General features: G+C 89.9%; 2 protein-coding genes across 2 annotated transcripts in view; one reads left to right on the top strand and one right to left on the bottom strand.

Moving 5' to 3' along the window:
- Window positions 1-11,178, bottom strand: part of TAP2 (transporter 2, ATP binding cassette subfamily B member) — a 1,062,867-nt gene that overhangs the window by 83,233 nt on the left and 968,456 nt on the right. The window lies entirely within an intron of this gene.
- LOC125428531 (zinc finger protein 708-like) overlaps window positions 1-11,178 on the top strand; it is a 1,111,878-nt gene that overhangs the window by 300,974 nt on the left and 799,726 nt on the right. The window lies entirely within an intron of this gene.

Below are 11,178 nucleotides of genomic sequence, written 5' to 3'. Positions count from 1 at the left end.
CCTCCCGCACAAATGGAGGCGGAAGGGACTGGGCAAGCCAGGTGATCTGCTCTGTTGATGCCACTCTAGGGATTCAGACTCCTTCCCTTTAACCCTTAGATTGACTTTCTGCACTGGGCATAAAAAGACGTTCTCCTCTTGGCTTCGCCCTGCCAGAAGCTGCACCAGTTTCCCCAGCCAGCTACACCCCGATTTCCTGCAAAGGGGAGGCAGGATTCGAACCCCGTTCCCCTCCCGGCTGATGCTCCTTCTCTCCTCCATGGAGGGATCCTGAGCGTCACAAAGTGGGGAGGGAGGCAGCTGATATGGAGTCACTGGATGCAAAAGAATCCCTCCATAATATATGTACACTTGTTGAGTAGTCCTTGAGCAAATGCATTTCCTGTTACTTTTTTATGAAGAGTTAAAATGCACACAGGGATCTACTGTGGAATTACAATGTTAAAGAAACTTGAAGAAAATCCATTTATCGGCACCCGAGAGATTAGATATCAAAAGTCTATCGCACCCCCTTTGGAAAACATTTTGCCCTTGAATCTCTGATTAGGTTGAAAAGTGTAAAATTCCATATATTCCATTCGTAAGAACGGGCTTGCTGCCATTCAGTTTTCACAGCACTGATGAATAAACAAGAAAGGCTGAATGAAAACTCAATTGAAACAAAAACTGAGGGACTGAAAATTAACAAGAGATTCTTTTTAGAGGACATTTCTTCTCCTGTGCACAGGCATCTAACTAGGTTCGCGAAGAATTTGGAGATCTGGAAAAGAATTTGGATTGGGGAAGTCTTGGAGATTTGGGGGGAAGCCTCAGGAAGGCAAGTTTTGAGGAGGGAAGGCACCTTGGCAAGTTATAACGCTGTGTATGGGTGGGGGGGGGGGGGGGGGGGGGGGGGGGGGAGGGTGGGGGGGTGGGGGTGGGTGGGGGGGGGGGGGTGTGGGGGGGGGGGGGAGGGGGTGGGGGGGGGTGGGGGGGGGGGGGGGTGGGGGTGGGGGGGGGTGGGGGGGGGTGGGGGGTGGGGGGGGTGGGGGGTGGGGGGGGAGGGGGCGTGTGGGGGGGGGGGGGGGTGGGGGGGGGGGGGGGTGGGGGGGGGGGGGGGTGGGGGGGGGGGGGGGTGGGGGGGGGGGGGGGTGGGGGGGGGGGGGGGTGGGGGGGGGGGGGGGTGGGGGGGGGGGGGGGTGGGGGGGGGGGGGGGTGGGGGGGGGGGGGGGTGGGGGGGGGGGGGGGTGGGGGGGGGGGGGGGTGGGGGGGGGGGGGGGTGGGGGGGGGGGGGGGTGGGGGGGGGGGGGGGTGGGGGGGGGGGGGGGTGGGGGGGGGGGGGGGTGGGGGGGGGGGGGGGTGGGGGGGGGGGGGGGTGGGGGGGGGGGGGGGTGGGGGGGGGGGGGGGTGGGGGGGGGGGGGGGTGGGGGGGGGGGGGGGTGGGGGGGGGGGGGGGTGGGGGGGGGGGGGGGTGGGGGGGGGGGGGGGTGGGGGGGGGGGGGGGTGGGGGGGGGGGGGGGTGGGGGGGGGGGGGGGTGGGGGGGGGGGGGGGTGGGGGGGGGGGGGGGTGGGGGGGGGGGGGGGTGGGGGGGGGGGGGGGTGGGGGGGGGGGGGGGTGGGGGGGGGGGGGGGTGGGGGGGGGGGGGGGTGGGGGGGGGGGGGGGTGGGGGGGGGGGGGGGTGGGGGGGGGGGGGGGTGGGGGGGGGGGGGGGTGGGGGGGGGGGGGGGTGGGGGGGGGGGGGGGTGGGGGGGGGGGGGGGTGGGGGGGGGGGGGGGTGGGGGGGGGGGGGGGTGGGGGGGGGGGGGGGTGGGGGGGGGGGGGGGTGGGGGGGGGGGGGGGTGGGGGGGGGGGGGGGTGGGGGGGGGGGGGGGTGGGGGGGGGGGGGGGTGGGGGGGGGGGGGGGTGGGGGGGGGGGGGGGTGGGGGGGGGGGGGGGTGGGGGGGGGGGGGGGTGGGGGGGGGGGGGGGTGGGGGGGGGGGGGGGTGGGGGGGGGGGGGGGTGGGGGGGGGGGGGGGTGGGGGGGGGGGGGGGTGGGGGGGGGGGGGGGTGGGGGGGGGGGGGGGTGGGGGGGGGGGGGGGTGGGGGGGGGGGGGGGTGGGGGGGGGGGGGGGTGGGGGGGGGGGGGGGTGGGGGGGGGGGGGGGTGGGGGGGGGGGGGGGTGGGGGGGGGGGGGGGTGGGGGGGGGGGGGGGTGGGGGGGGGGGGGGGTGGGGGGGGGGGGGGGTGGGGGGGGGGGGGGGTGGGGGGGGGGGGGGGTGGGGGGGGGGGGGGGTGGGGGGGGGGGGGGGTGGGGGGGGGGGGGGGTGGGGGGGGGGGGGGGTGGGGGGGGGGGGGGGTGGGGGGGGGGGGGGGTGGGGGGGGGGGGGGGTGGGGGGGGGGGGGGGTGGGGGGGGGGGGGGGTGGGGGGGGGGGGGGGTGGGGGGGGGGGGGGGTGGGGGGGGGGGGGGGTGGGGGGGGGGGGGGGTGGGGGGGGGGGGGGGTGGGGGGGGGGGGGGGTGGGGGGGGGGGGGGGTGGGGGGGGGGGGGGGTGGGGGGGGGGGGGGGTGGGGGGGGGGGGGGGTGGGGGGGGGGGGGGGTGGGGGGGGGGGGGGGTGGGGGGGGGGGGGGGTGGGGGGGGGGGGGGGTGGGGGGGGGGGGGGGTGGGGGGGGGGGGGGGTGGGGGGGGGGGGGGGTGGGGGGGGGGGGGGGTGGGGGGGGGGGGGGGTGGGGGGGGGGGGGGGTGGGGGGGGGGGGGGGTGGGGGGGGGGGGGGGTGGGGGGGGGGGGGGGTGGGGGGGGGGGGGGGTGGGGGGGGGGGGGGGTGGGGGGGGGGGGGGGTGGGGGGGGGGGGGGGTGGGGGGGGGGGGGGGTGGGGGGGGGGGGGGGTGGGGGGGGGGGGGGGTGGGGGGGGGGGGGGGTGGGGGGGGGGGGGGGTGGGGGGGGGGGGGGGTGGGGGGGGGGGGGGGTGGGGGGGGGGGGGGGTGGGGGGGGGGGGGGGTGGGGGGGGGGGGGGGTGGGGGGGGGGGGGGGTGGGGGGGGGGGGGGGTGGGGGGGGGGGGGGGTGGGGGGGGGGGGGGGTGGGGGGGGGGGGGGGTGGGGGGGGGGGGGGGTGGGGGGGGGGGGGGGTGGGGGGGGGGGGGGGTGGGGGGGGGGGGGGGTGGGGGGGGGGGGGGGTGGGGGGGGGGGGGGGTGGGGGGGGGGGGGGGTGGGGGGGGGGGGGGGTGGGGGGGGGGGGGGGTGGGGGGGGGGGGGGGTGGGGGGGGGGGGGGGTGGGGGGGGGGGGGGGTGGGGGGGGGGGGGGGTGGGGGGGGGGGGGGGTGGGGGGGGGGGGGGGTGGGGGGGGGGGGGGGTGGGGGGGGGGGGGGGTGGGGGGGGGGGGGGGTGGGGGGGGGGGGGGGTGGGGGGGGGGGGGGGTGGGGGGGGGGGGGGGTGGGGGGGGGGGGGGGTGGGGGGGGGGGGGGGTGGGGGGGGGGGGGGGTGGGGGGGGGGGGGGGTGGGGGGGGGGGGGGGTGGGGGGGGGGGGGGGTGGGGGGGGGGGGGGGTGGGGGGGGGGGGGGGTGGGGGGGGGGGGGGGTGGGGGGGGGGGGGGGTGGGGGGGGGGGGGGGTGGGGGGGGGGGGGGGTGGGGGGGGGGGGGGGTGGGGGGGGGGGGGGGTGGGGGGGGGGGGGGGTGGGGGGGGGGGGGGGTGGGGGGGGGGGGGGGTGGGGGGGGGGGGGGGTGGGGGGGGGGGGGGGTGGGGGGGGGGGGGGGTGGGGGGGGGGGGGGGTGGGGGGGGGGGGGGGTGGGGGGGGGGGGGGGTGGGGGGGGGGGGGGGTGGGGGGGGGGGGGGGTGGGGGGGGGGGGGGGTGGGGGGGGGGGGGGGTGGGGGGGGGGGGGGGTGGGGGGGGGGGGGGGTGGGGGGGGGGGGGGGTGGGGGGGGGGGGGGGTGGGGGGGGGGGGGGGTGGGGGGGGGGGGGGGTGGGGGGGGGGGGGGGTGGGGGGGGGGGGGGGTGGGGGGGGGGGGGGGTGGGGGGGGGGGGGGGTGGGGGGGGGGGGGGGTGGGGGGGGGGGGGGGTGGGGGGGGGGGGGGGTGGGGGGGGGGGGGGGTGGGGGGGGGGGGGGGTGGGGGGGGGGGGGGGTGGGGGGGGGGGGGGGTGGGGGGGGGGGGGGGTGGGGGGGGGGGGGGGTGGGGGGGGGGGGGGGTGGGGGGGGGGGGGGGTGGGGGGGGGGGGGGGTGGGGGGGGGGGGGGGTGGGGGGGGGGGGGGGTGGGGGGGGGGGGGGGTGGGGGGGGGGGGGGGTGGGGGGGGGGGGGGGTGGGGGGGGGGGGGGGTGGGGGGGGGGGGGGGTGGGGGGGGGGGGGGGTGGGGGGGGGGGGGGGTGGGGGGGGGGGGGGGTGGGGGGGGGGGGGGGTGGGGGGGGGGGGGGGTGGGGGGGGGGGGGGGTGGGGGGGGGGGGGGGTGGGGGGGGGGGGGGGTGGGGGGGGGGGGGGGTGGGGGGGGGGGGGGGTGGGGGGGGGGGGGGGTGGGGGGGGGGGGGGGTGGGGGGGGGGGGGGGTGGGGGGGGGGGGGGGTGGGGGGGGGGGGGGGTGGGGGGGGGGGGGGGTGGGGGGGGGGGGGGGTGGGGGGGGGGGGGGGTGGGGGGGGGGGGGGGTGGGGGGGGGGGGGGGTGGGGGGGGGGGGGGGTGGGGGGGGGGGGGGGTGGGGGGGGGGGGGGGTGGGGGGGGGGGGGGGTGGGGGGGGGGGGGGGTGGGGGGGGGGGGGGGTGGGGGGGGGGGGGGGTGGGGGGGGGGGGGGGTGGGGGGGGGGGGGGGTGGGGGGGGGGGGGGGTGGGGGGGGGGGGGGGTGGGGGGGGGGGGGGGTGGGGGGGGGGGGGGGTGGGGGGGGGGGGGGGTGGGGGGGGGGGGGGGTGGGGGGGGGGGGGGGTGGGGGGGGGGGGGGGTGGGGGGGGGGGGGGGTGGGGGGGGGGGGGGGTGGGGGGGGGGGGGGGTGGGGGGGGGGGGGGGTGGGGGGGGGGGGGGGTGGGGGGGGGGGGGGGTGGGGGGGGGGGGGGGTGGGGGGGGGGGGGGGTGGGGGGGGGGGGGGGTGGGGGGGGGGGGGGGTGGGGGGGGGGGGGGGTGGGGGGGGGGGGGGGTGGGGGGGGGGGGGGGTGGGGGGGGGGGGGGGTGGGGGGGGGGGGGGGTGGGGGGGGGGGGGGGTGGGGGGGGGGGGGGGTGGGGGGGGGGGGGGGTGGGGGGGGGGGGGGGTGGGGGGGGGGGGGGGTGGGGGGGGGGGGGGGTGGGGGGGGGGGGGGGTGGGGGGGGGGGGGGGTGGGGGGGGGGGGGGGTGGGGGGGGGGGGGGGTGGGGGGGGGGGGGGGTGGGGGGGGGGGGGGGTGGGGGGGGGGGGGGGTGGGGGGGGGGGGGGGTGGGGGGGGGGGGGGGTGGGGGGGGGGGGGGGTGGGGGGGGGGGGGGGTGGGGGGGGGGGGGGGTGGGGGGGGGGGGGGGTGGGGGGGGGGGGGGGTGGGGGGGGGGGGGGGTGGGGGGGGGGGGGGGTGGGGGGGGGGGGGGGTGGGGGGGGGGGGGGGTGGGGGGGGGGGGGGGTGGGGGGGGGGGGGGGTGGGGGGGGGGGGGGGTGGGGGGGGGGGGGGGTGGGGGGGGGGGGGGGTGGGGGGGGGGGGGGGTGGGGGGGGGGGGGGGTGGGGGGGGGGGGGGGTGGGGGGGGGGGGGGGTGGGGGGGGGGGGGGGTGGGGGGGGGGGGGGGTGGGGGGGGGGGGGGGTGGGGGGGGGGGGGGGTGGGGGGGGGGGGGGGTGGGGGGGGGGGGGGGTGGGGGGGGGGGGGGGTGGGGGGGGGGGGGGGTGGGGGGGGGGGGGGGTGGGGGGGGGGGGGGGTGGGGGGGGGGGGGGGTGGGGGGGGGGGGGGGTGGGGGGGGGGGGGGGTGGGGGGGGGGGGGGGTGGGGGGGGGGGGGGGTGGGGGGGGGGGGGGGTGGGGGGGGGGGGGGGTGGGGGGGGGGGGGGGTGGGGGGGGGGGGGGGTGGGGGGGGGGGGGGGTGGGGGGGGGGGGGGGTGGGGGGGGGGGGGGGTGGGGGGGGGGGGGGGTGGGGGGGGGGGGGGGTGGGGGGGGGGGGGGGTGGGGGGGGGGGGGGGTGGGGGGGGGGGGGGGTGGGGGGGGGGGGGGGTGGGGGGGGGGGGGGGTGGGGGGGGGGGGGGGTGGGGGGGGGGGGGGGTGGGGGGGGGGGGGGGTGGGGGGGGGGGGGGGTGGGGGGGGGGGGGGGTGGGGGGGGGGGGGGGTGGGGGGGGGGGGGGGTGGGGGGGGGGGGGGGTGGGGGGGGGGGGGGGTGGGGGGGGGGGGGGGTGGGGGGGGGGGGGGGTGGGGGGGGGGGGGGGTGGGGGGGGGGGGGGGTGGGGGGGGGGGGGGGTGGGGGGGGGGGGGGGTGGGGGGGGGGGGGGGTGGGGGGGGGGGGGGGTGGGGGGGGGGGGGGGTGGGGGGGGGGGGGGGTGGGGGGGGGGGGGGGTGGGGGGGGGGGGGGGTGGGGGGGGGGGGGGGTGGGGGGGGGGGGGGGTGGGGGGGGGGGGGGGTGGGGGGGGGGGGGGGTGGGGGGGGGGGGGGGTGGGGGGGGGGGGGGGTGGGGGGGGGGGGGGGTGGGGGGGGGGGGGGGTGGGGGGGGGGGGGGGTGGGGGGGGGGGGGGGTGGGGGGGGGGGGGGGTGGGGGGGGGGGGGGGTGGGGGGGGGGGGGGGTGGGGGGGGGGGGGGGTGGGGGGGGGGGGGGGTGGGGGGGGGGGGGGGTGGGGGGGGGGGGGGGTGGGGGGGGGGGGGGGTGGGGGGGGGGGGGGGTGGGGGGGGGGGGGGGTGGGGGGGGGGGGGGGTGGGGGGGGGGGGGGGTGGGGGGGGGGGGGGGTGGGGGGGGGGGGGGGTGGGGGGGGGGGGGGGTGGGGGGGGGGGGGGGTGGGGGGGGGGGGGGGTGGGGGGGGGGGGGGGTGGGGGGGGGGGGGGGTGGGGGGGGGGGGGGGTGGGGGGGGGGGGGGGTGGGGGGGGGGGGGGGTGGGGGGGGGGGGGGGTGGGGGGGGGGGGGGGTGGGGGGGGGGGGGGGTGGGGGGGGGGGGGGGTGGGGGGGGGGGGGGGTGGGGGGGGGGGGGGGTGGGGGGGGGGGGGGGTGGGGGGGGGGGGGGGTGGGGGGGGGGGGGGGTGGGGGGGGGGGGGGGTGGGGGGGGGGGGGGGTGGGGGGGGGGGGGGGTGGGGGGGGGGGGGGGTGGGGGGGGGGGGGGGTGGGGGGGGGGGGGGGTGGGGGGGGGGGGGGGTGGGGGGGGGGGGGGGTGGGGGGGGGGGGGGGTGGGGGGGGGGGGGGGTGGGGGGGGGGGGGGGTGGGGGGGGGGGGGGGTGGGGGGGGGGGGGGGTGGGGGGGGGGGGGGGTGGGGGGGGGGGGGGGTGGGGGGGGGGGGGGGTGGGGGGGGGGGGGGGTGGGGGGGGGGGGGGGTGGGGGGGGGGGGGGGTGGGGGGGGGGGGGGGTGGGGGGGGGGGGGGGTGGGGGGGGGGGGGGGTGGGGGGGGGGGGGGGTGGGGGGGGGGGGGGGTGGGGGGGGGGGGGGGTGGGGGGGGGGGGGGGTGGGGGGGGGGGGGGGTGGGGGGGGGGGGGGGTGGGGGGGGGGGGGGGTGGGGGGGGGGGGGGGTGGGGGGGGGGGGGGGTGGGGGGGGGGGGGGGTGGGGGGGGGGGGGGGTGGGGGGGGGGGGGGGTGGGGGGGGGGGGGGGTGGGGGGGGGGGGGGGTGGGGGGGGGGGGGGGTGGGGGGGGGGGGGGGTGGGGGGGGGGGGGGGTGGGGGGGGGGGGGGGTGGGGGGGGGGGGGGGTGGGGGGGGGGGGGGGTGGGGGGGGGGGGGGGTGGGGGGGGGGGGGGGTGGGGGGGGGGGGGGGTGGGGGGGGGGGGGGGTGGGGGGGGGGGGGGGTGGGGGGGGGGGGGGGTGGGGGGGGGGGGGGGTGGGGGGGGGGGGGGGTGGGGGGGGGGGGGGGTGGGGGGGGGGGGGGGTGGGGGGGGGGGGGGGTGGGGGGGGGGGGGGGTGGGGGGGGGGGGGGGTGGGGGGGGGGGGGGGTGGGGGGGGGGGGGGGTGGGGGGGGGGGGGGGTGGGGGGGGGGGGGGGTGGGGGGGGGGGGGGGTGGGGGGGGGGGGGGGTGGGGGGGGGGGGGGGTGGGGGGGGGGGGGGGTGGGGGGGGGGGGGGGTGGGGGGGGGGGGGGGTGGGGGGGGGGGGGGGTGGGGGGGGGGGGGGGTGGGGGGGGGGGGGGGTGGGGGGGGGGGGGGGTGGGGGGGGGGGGGGGTGGGGGGGGGGGGGGGTGGGGGGGGGGGGGGGTGGGGGGGGGGGGGGGTGGGGGGGGGGGGGGGTGGGGGGGGGGGGGGGTGGGGGGGGGGGGGGGTGGGGGGGGGGGGGGGTGGGGGGGGGGGGGGGTGGGGGGGGGGGGGGGTGGGGGGGGGGGGGGGTGGGGGGGGGGGGGGGTGGGGGGGGGGGGGGGTGGGGGGGGGGGGGGGTGGGGGGGGGGGGGGGTGGGGGGGGGGGGGGGTGGGGGGGGGGGGGGGTGGGGGGGGGGGGGGGTGGGGGGGGGGGGGGGTGGGGGGGGGGGGGGGTGGGGGGGGGGGGGGGTGGGGGGGGGGGGGGGTGGGGGGGGGGGGGGGTGGGGGGGGGGGGGGGTGGGGGGGGGGGGGGGTGGGGGGGGGGGGGGGTGGGGGGGGGGGGGGGTGGGGGGGGGGGGGGGTGGGGGGGGGGGGGGGTGGGGGGGGGGGGGGGTGGGGGGGGGGGGGGGTGGGGGGGGGGGGGGGTGGGGGGGGGGGGGGGTGGGGGGGGGGGGGGGTGGGGGGGGGGGGGGGTGGGGGGGGGGGGGGGTGGGGGGGGGGGGGGGTGGGGGGGGGGGGGGGTGGGGGGGGGGGGGGGTGGGGGGGGGGGGGGGTGGGGGGGGGGGGGGGTGGGGGGGGGGGGGGGTGGGGGGGGGGGGGGGTGGGGGGGGGGGGGGGTGGGGGGGGGGGGGGGTGGGGGGGGGGGGGGGTGGGGGGGGGGGGGGGTGGGGGGGGGGGGGGGTGGGGGGGGGGGGGGGTGGGGGGGGGGGGGGGTGGGGGGGGGGGGGGGTGGGGGGGGGGGGGGGTGGGGGGGGGGGGGGGTGGGGGGGGGGGGGGGTGGGGGGGGGGGGGGGTGGGGGGGGGGGGGGGTGGGGGGGGGGGGGGGTGGGGGGGGGGGGGGGTGGGGGGGGGGGGGGGTGGGGGGGGGGGGGGGTGGGGGGGGGGGGGGGTGGGGGGGGGGGGGGGTGGGGGGGGGGGGGGGTGGGGGGGGGGGGGGGTGGGGGGGGGGGGGGGTGGGGGGGGGGGGGGGTGGGGGGGGGGGGGGGTGGGGGGGGGGGGGGGTGGGGGGGGGGGGGGGTGGGGGGGGGGGGGGGTGGGGGGGGGGGGGGGTGGGGGGGGGGGGGGGTGGGGGGGGGGGGGGGTGGGGGGGGGGGGGGGTGGGGGGGGGGGGGGGTGGGGGGGGGGGGGGGTGGGGGGGGGGGGGGGTGGGGGGGGGGGGGGGTGGGGGGGGGGGGGGGTGGGGGGGGGGGGGGGTGGGGGGGGGGGGGGGTGGGGGGGGGGGGGGGTGGGGGGGGGGGGGGGTGGGGGGGGGGGGGGGTGGGGGGGGGGGGGGGTGGGGGGGGGGGGGGGTGGGGGGGGGGGGGGGTGGGGGGGGGGGGGGGTGGGGGGGGGGGGGGGTGGGGGGGGGGGGGGGTGGGGGGGGGGGGGGGTGGGGGGGGGGGGGGGTGGGGGGGGGGGGGGGTGGGGGGGGGGGGGGGTGGGGGGGGGGGGGGGTGGGGGGGGGGGGGGGTGGGGGGGGGGGGGGGTGGGGGGGGGGGGGGGTGGGGGGGGGGGGGGGTGGGGGGGGGGGGGGGTGGGGGGGGGGGGGGGTGGGGGGGGGGGGGGGTGGGGGGGGGGGGGGGTGGGGGGGGGGGGGGGTGGGGGGGGGGGGGGGTGGGGGGGGGGGGGGGTGGGGGGGGGGGGGGGTGGGGGGGGGGGGGGGTGGGGGGGGGGGGGGGTGGGGGGGGGGGGGGGTGGGGGGGGGGGGGGGTGGGGGGGGGGGGGGGTGGGGGGGGGGGGGGGTGGGGGGGGGGGGGGGTGGGGGGGGGGGGGGGTGGGGGGGGGGGGGGGTGGGGGGGGGGGGGGGTGGGGGGGGGGGGGGGTGGGGGGGGGGGGGGGTGGGGGGGGGGGGGGGTGGGGGGGGGGGGGGGTGGGGGGGGGGGGGGGTGGGGGGGGGGGGGGGTGGGGGGGGGGGGGGGTGGGGGGGGGGGGGGGTGGGGGGGGGGGGGGGTGGGGGGGGGGGGGGGTGGGGGGGGGGGGGGGTGGGGGGGGGGGGGGGTGGGGGGGGGGGGGGGTGGGGGGGGGGGGGGGTGGGGGGGGGGGGGGGTGGGGGGGGGGGGGGGTGGGGGGGGGGGGGGGTGGGGGGGGGGGGGGGTGGGGGGGGGGGGGGGTGGGGGGGGGGGGGGGTGGGGGGGGGGGGGGGTGGGGGGGGGGGGGGGTGGGGGGGGGGGGGGGTGGGGGGGGGGGGGGGTGGGGGGGGGGGGGGGTGGGGGGGGGGGGGGGTGGGGGGGGGGGGGGGTGGGGGGGGGGGGGGGTGGGGGGGGGGGGGGGTGGGGGGGGGGGGGGGTGGGGGGGGGGGGGGGTGGGGGGGGGGGGGGGTGGGGGGGGGGGGGGGTGGGGGGGGGGGGGGGTGGGGGGGGGGGGGGGTGGGGGGGGGGGGGGGTGGGGGGGGGGGGGGGTGGGGGGGGGGGGGGGTGGGGGGGGGGGGGGGTGGGGGGGGGGGGGGGTGGGGGGGGGGGGGGGTGGGGGGGGGGGGGGGTGGGGGGGGGGGGGGGTGGGGGGGGGGGGGGGTGGGGGGGGGGGGGGGTGGGGGGGGGGGGGGGTGGGGGGGGGGGGGGGTGGGGGGGGGGGGGGGTGGGGGGGGGGGGGGGTGGGGGGGGGGGGGGGTGGGGGGGGGGGGGGGTGGGGGGGGGGGGGGGTGGGGGGGGGGGGGGGTGGGGGGGGGGGGGGGTGGGGGGGGGGGGGGGTGGGGGGGGGGGGGGGTGGGGGGGGGGGGGGGTGGGGGGGGGGGGGGGTGGGGGGGGGGGGGGGTGGGGGGGGGGGGGGGTGGGGGGGGGGGGGGGTGGGGGGGGGGGGGGGTGGGGGGGGGGGGGGGTGGGGGGGGGGGGGGGTGGGGGGGGGGGGGGGTGGGGGGGGGGGGGGGTGGGGGGGGGGGGGGGTGGGGGGGGGGGGGGGTGGGGGGGGGGGGGG

This window comes from Sphaerodactylus townsendi, linkage group LG03, assembly GCF_021028975.2.
Source record: "Sphaerodactylus townsendi isolate TG3544 linkage group LG03, MPM_Stown_v2.3, whole genome shotgun sequence".
NCBI classification, from domain to species: Eukaryota; Metazoa; Chordata; class Lepidosauria; order Squamata; family Sphaerodactylidae; genus Sphaerodactylus; species Sphaerodactylus townsendi.
Note: the sequence above shows the minus strand (reverse complement) of the source record. Positions and strands in the feature narration are given on the sequence as shown.